Source organism: Panthera leo, chromosome C1 (genome assembly GCF_018350215.1).
Source record: "Panthera leo isolate Ple1 chromosome C1, P.leo_Ple1_pat1.1, whole genome shotgun sequence".
Taxonomy (NCBI): domain Eukaryota; kingdom Metazoa; phylum Chordata; class Mammalia; order Carnivora; family Felidae; genus Panthera; species Panthera leo.
The window spans coordinates 107372948-107378677 of record NC_056686.1 but is presented as its reverse complement, the minus strand read 5'-3'; the positions used below and the strand labels follow the sequence as shown (position 1 = coordinate 107378677).

The 5730-nt window shown below is 44.5% G+C and overlaps 1 long non-coding RNA gene across 1 annotated transcript; it reads right to left on the bottom strand.

Moving 5' to 3' along the window:
- Window positions 1-353: 353 nt before the first annotated feature.
- On the bottom strand, window positions 354-1633 carry LOC122227427. Its single transcript, XR_006206043.1, has 2 exons — window positions 1537-1633; window positions 354-844 (listed from the first exon to the last, which is right to left on the bottom strand). It is a non-coding gene; the product is annotated as an uncharacterized LOC122227427 (long non-coding RNA).
- Window positions 1634-5730: the final 4097 nt, after the last annotated feature.

The window sequence follows — 5730 nt, the reverse complement described above, 5'->3', positions numbered from 1 at the left end:
AAGTATGCCAAAGATGGCCGATGGGGCTAAAACAAGCTCTGGCCTCTAACTTAGAGATCCCTCCTCCAAGTTCTTCTTCCTTTGTTTGCTGTGCATGTGAACCACCCCCCCCTCCCAAATATGGAGGCTTACAACTATAAATTACCCTTCCTGCTGGCATTCAGGGCTCAGATCTTTGGAGAAATGGTCTCCTCTGAGCCCGTTGGCATTACATAAATCTCTGATCCACCAAGATCTGAGTGCTGCTTGGTTTTTCCGCCAGCTTTCCAGCCTGGTTCCATAACACCTCTCGTCTTGCTTTTCTTTTGTTACAGCAATGCTTCATTGTCCAGGAAAGGACAAGTGACATGCACTCTGGGAATCAGTAAAGACTTTATTTTGCACTGGTGTTGGCCCAGCAGTGTCACTTCCAAAGGTGGAGCATCCGGCTCAGGTTTTACCCTTCTTTATACATATGTGCTTCCGGGATGGGTAGGGCTAGTACAGTTAGGCTTCTGGTTCCTGGCTAAAGGCTGATACAAAAGGCAAGCAAGATCCCAGAAGCCAAAAGCATCCTGGCCTTGGACATCTGGCTGCCCCTTTTTATCTGCTTTTCTACAGCTTTCCTTCTCATTCCCCCTTCTTGATTCTCAAGATGCTGTAGCAGACTTAGAGAAAATCAGTTTGTGGGGGCAGGGAATCCTTTTGCTACCACAGGAGGAGGAGCAAAGACTGTTTTGGCTTCTTCCTGCTGGACAGGGACATCAAAGGGAGGAATGTGACAGCTAGGGTTCTTCGCCATCCAAAGGAGAGTAGTGACAGCTAGAATGGTCCAACTGAAGCGTCATCTGGAGTTTGATAGCTTCTAGGCAAGAGGGAACAATCCTGGTTAGCATATTAAGAATACAAGGATCAAACAGGAGGGCTATGACAAGCATTAGGAGAGGAACAGCTAGAGGGTGGAGCCAGGATGCCCAATTCTATATGTTGCTCCGAGAGTTCCATGGGTCTGCTAATTCTTGCCTCTGCTTGATGATCCATTCCTTTAGTTGTTGGGCCATATCTCTAACTACCCCTGACTGGTTAACACAGAAGCAGTGTTCCTCATTTAGGAAGAGATATATCCCCCCCTCCTCAGCAGTTAACAGCTCTCTCTTCTATTTTGTAATACTACTGCTGCTAACAAGTCCACCTGCTCTTGTAAGGTTACCAGGGAGTTTGTAACTTGTTCTATGTCATCTGTCAGATCTTGGATAGTTTTTGGTAAAATGAAATAGATGAGGTTACTCCCCCAACTCCAGTACTTACTCTGGCAGTGATTCCAAACCCAATTAGTAGAGGTATAGCTTGGATAGCTCGTTTAGACTGGGTATGTGCAGCCAAGGGAAATATAAGAGATTGGTTGCTGGGGAGAATATTTATTTGGGGTGGGGGGGGTGGTTAGGAATGCAAAGGTGCAAATTCCCATCCAGTTAGCAGGCAAGCACAAATAAGCATTAGTTCCACAAAGAATATTCCCACAAGGGGGAGACATCAGGGTGACTCTTGGTTTTTTACCTGTTTGTATATCTCAGTTTGGTTGCATTGGTTAAGTTAAGTTACTTAAGTTAACTAACAAGTAAGTTAACTTACTTGTTAGTTAAGTTACCTACAGGGGTTGTTCCCCATTAGTCCTTAAAACACAAGGAGGCTGCCCTATTAGTTTTGTATCAGTAACCATGGACCTCATTGTGACAGTTATGTTATCTGTTGACATGTTGTGGGGGATAGCCATATTGGTTATATCATCTGGGACTGGGGTAACCTCATAATGCAAGGGATTTAGAGAGAGACAAAGCCAACAGTCCTTGGCTAACTTAGGGTTAGAGAAGTTGAAGAGGAGATGGGTTGAACTTAGAATATGGTATAAACAGGAGTTTAAATCATAAGGCCCACTAAGCCTGATTTCTGGAAGTTTGGATCTCCTGGGCAGACTTCCAGAAGTCTGCTTCATAGAGTTTTGTGCCTCTTGTTGGGTTGCCTCCTTATAGGCCTGGTCTTAGACTCCTCCTCCATCAGACAATCCAAAGTGGGTTTGTTGTGTCCAGCAGTCCCATTTGTCTGGATATCTATGACATGATGTTCCCTGCCAAAGGTATTTTGCTTTAATTCTTCCTTGCCAACAGGTTTTTCTGTCATGGAAATAGAGCAAGGCAGATTGATAACATTTTGCATGTTGATATGTATATGTGGTAAAGACCTTGTGTGTGGTCCTCTGTCCTAGGAGATGCTTTAGGCGATTCAGTGCATGGGAAAGGGAGGAGCTTGTGTGATAGGTCCTGAAACATTCATCATTACATTGAGGAGGGGCATCACTTCTTATGAGAGAACTCAGCATTAACAGTAGGAGAAATTTCATTTTGTTAGGGTAGATTCCTGACAGTTTCTTATTCTAAGTCAGGGACAGCAATCATAACTCAGATCATATACATCTAAAGACAATTAGGCATCCTGACACTAACAAGTAGAGGAAGGCTAACAAGAGTTTGTGACAGGCACCAGTCTGCAGGAATAACTTGGGTTAGTCCCACTGCAAAGAGTATAAAAATGAGTATGGAAAGATAAATAGGTAGGGGGTGACAGTGAAATTTGAGAGAGAATGATTTGTTATAGTTCAAGCTGCTTGGTGATTTCCTCGAGGTTCTGGTTACAGAGAGTTCTCAGGTGCTGGATGTAGGCCACTTAGCATCTGCCATCTTCTTAAGGGTGATCTGTAAAGGATTATTCTGGTTAGCAGTCACTTTCTATTCCAAGTGGTTGTCAGGTGGCAGGTAGGCTACCTTTATTCGAGAATGTTGGATCCAGGTCCTGCAACATTGAGGGCTGTGGGCGTGGTTAACACAACTAAATAGGGTCCCTTCCAGGTAGGTTTGAGTGGTTCCCTTTTCCAATCTTTAATAAAAACCTGATCCCCAGGTTCTCCTAAGGAAATAGGTGTCCTGTCCTTCATCCACCTATGTATTTCAAATACAGTTTTTCCTAATCCTTGTAGTTGTTTTTGTATGTATAAATTCTCTAGCTCTGTCAGGTCCCCCTTGAATTTGACTACTGGAGGTAGGATAACTGAAGGATCCTACCTTCCATATAGGATCTCAAATGAAGGGAATCCTATTCTTACCCATTATCCTATTATGTACAGCATATTTGGAAAAGAGCTAGGGGTAGTATATCTGGCCAGGGCAAGTTAGTTTCCTGACATAGTTTTGCCATGGCTGATTTAAGGGTTTGGTTCATACATTCCACTTTCCCTGAACTCTGGGACCAGTAGGCCATGAGTAAGTTCCATTGGATACCTAGGGTTTTGGTTATTTGTTGCACCACCTCAGCCACAAAAGCTGGGTCACTGTCTGAGCCTATGGTTAATGGCATCCCATGTCTGGGAATGATATCCTTTAGCAAGGCCTTGGTTACTTCTGCCTTTTCGGTGCATGTGGGATAGGCTTCAACCCAGCCTGAAAATGTGCAGATGAATACCAGAAGAAATTTGTATCCTCCACTGGGTCTTATTTTAGTAAAATCTACCTCCAAATCTTCAAAGAGTGCCTGACCATAGTGTTGGATTCCCATGGGCCCAGTTTGGCATTATTTGGCATTATTTTGAACACAAAGGAGGCAGAGTTGAGAGACTGAGGCACAGAGGGATGGGAGTCGAGCAATTACATAGTAACAGCTCAATAAGCATTCAAGGGTTGTTTTTCCTAGGTGAGTGAGCTCAAGCTGTTGGAGAACCACCTGGTGGGCTAGCTGCTCTAGTACATAGACTCTTTGGTCTGGAAGTACCCACCATCCTTCCTTTGGCCTCCTTTTTCCTGTTGTGCCCATTTTGTTTCTTAGTTTGTGTACTTTGGGGAAGTTGGCAGTTCCAGGGCTAGCGTGATTTTTGAGAATGTTGTTTGTTTTCCTGTTTAGCTGTGGCATTGGCTTGTCAATTACCTTCTGATACTGAGTCCTTTCCTCTTTGGTGTCTATTTCAGTGGATGACTGCTCCCTCCTTCAGTTTCCAGACTGCCCTTAATAGTTTTGGGGTTTCTTCCTGATTTTTTATTTCTTTTCCTCCTGCAATCAAAAGTCCTCTCTCCTTGTATAAAGTCCCATGTACATGTAGAGTGGCAAAGGCATAGCACAAGTCAGTGCATATGTTGGCCCATTTGTCTTTACTGAGTTCTAGTGCTCTTATTAGAGCCCACAGTTCTTCTTTTGGGGCTGACCATCCTGTTGGAAGGGCCTTTGCTTCTATGACCTCAAAATCAGAGACTACTGTATAACCGGAGTATCTTTTGCCTTCGTTCATGAAGCTGCAGCTGTTGGTGTACAGGATGAGGTCAGGATTTTGTAAGGGCCTGTCTGATAGGTCAGTTTGGCTAGAATAGACTTAATCAAGTACCTTAGACAATCATGCCCACTGCTGCAGGCAAAAAAGTGGCAAGGTTTAGAGTTTTTAAGGCTTCTAATCTTATTTGTGGGTTCTCACATAGGAGTCTCTGATATTGTGTCATCCGAGCCTGACTTAAACGGTATTGCCCTCTGGAATCCATCAAGGTAATAACAGAAAGGGGAAACTTAATGCTTAGGTTTTGCTCCAATGTAAGTTTGTCTTCTTTGATTAAAAGTGGGGTGGCTGCCAAGGCCCTCAAACAGGGTGGCCATCCTGCTTCAACTGAGTCAATCTGCTTTGAAAGGTATGACACTGGTCTTTGCCAAGGTCCAAATTCCTGGGTCCACCCAATTCTATTCATGTATGAACAGGTTGAAATCTCATGATACATCTGGAAGTCCCAAGGCTGGTGCCTCTGTGAGTTTTGTTTTTATGGTTTCAAATGCCTTTCCTTTTCTTGAGTAGGACCCCAGAAAAGGGGTGCCATTTCTTCCCCCTTCAGTGCCTCATATAGAGGTATGGCCAACTCCGAGAGCCCTGGCATTCATATCTGACAGAATCCTGCTGCTCCCAGGAACTCTCGGACCTGCCAGCAAGCAGTGGGAACCAGAATGTCACAGACTGCCATTTCCTTTTGGCTCCCAGCATCCGTTTGCCTTGGGTAATTTTGAAGCCCAAATATTTAACTTCCTTTTGGCAAATCTGTGCCTTTTTCTTTGACACCCAGTATCCCACCTCTGCTAGTAGCCTGAGTAGGACTCTCTTTCCCTCTCTCCCAGCACTGGGTCTGCATGGGACTGGTTAGCAGGAGATTGTCCACATATTGGAGGAGGACACATCTTAGGCCCTGTCCCAGAAACCTGGCTAAGTCAGATGCCATCGTCCCATTGAATAAGGCTGGTGAATTTTTGAATCTTTGCAGCAGTCTAGTCCAAGTGAATTGTTCCTTTGCCCCCATGGTAGGGTTTTCCCATTAAAAGGCAAATAGGGGTTGACTATTAGATGCTAGCTGGAGACAGAAGGAGGCATCCTTTAAATCTAGACATGTGAACCATCTTGCTTCAGAGGGTATGAGTCCTAGTAGAGTCTATGATTTAGGCAACGCTGAATGCAGCATGACAACTGCTTCATTAATGGCTCTCAGGTCCTGTACAGGGTGGTAATTTTTTGTCCCAGGTTTTTGCATGGGCATCAAGAGAGTATTCCATGGGGACTGGCATTGTTTTAGAAGTCCCCATTTGAGTAGCCTGTCCAAGTGTGTCTGGATCCCCGGGCATGCCTCCCGTAGTACCATATATTCGTGTATTTTGATAGGTTGGGCCCCACGGTTCAGGTCA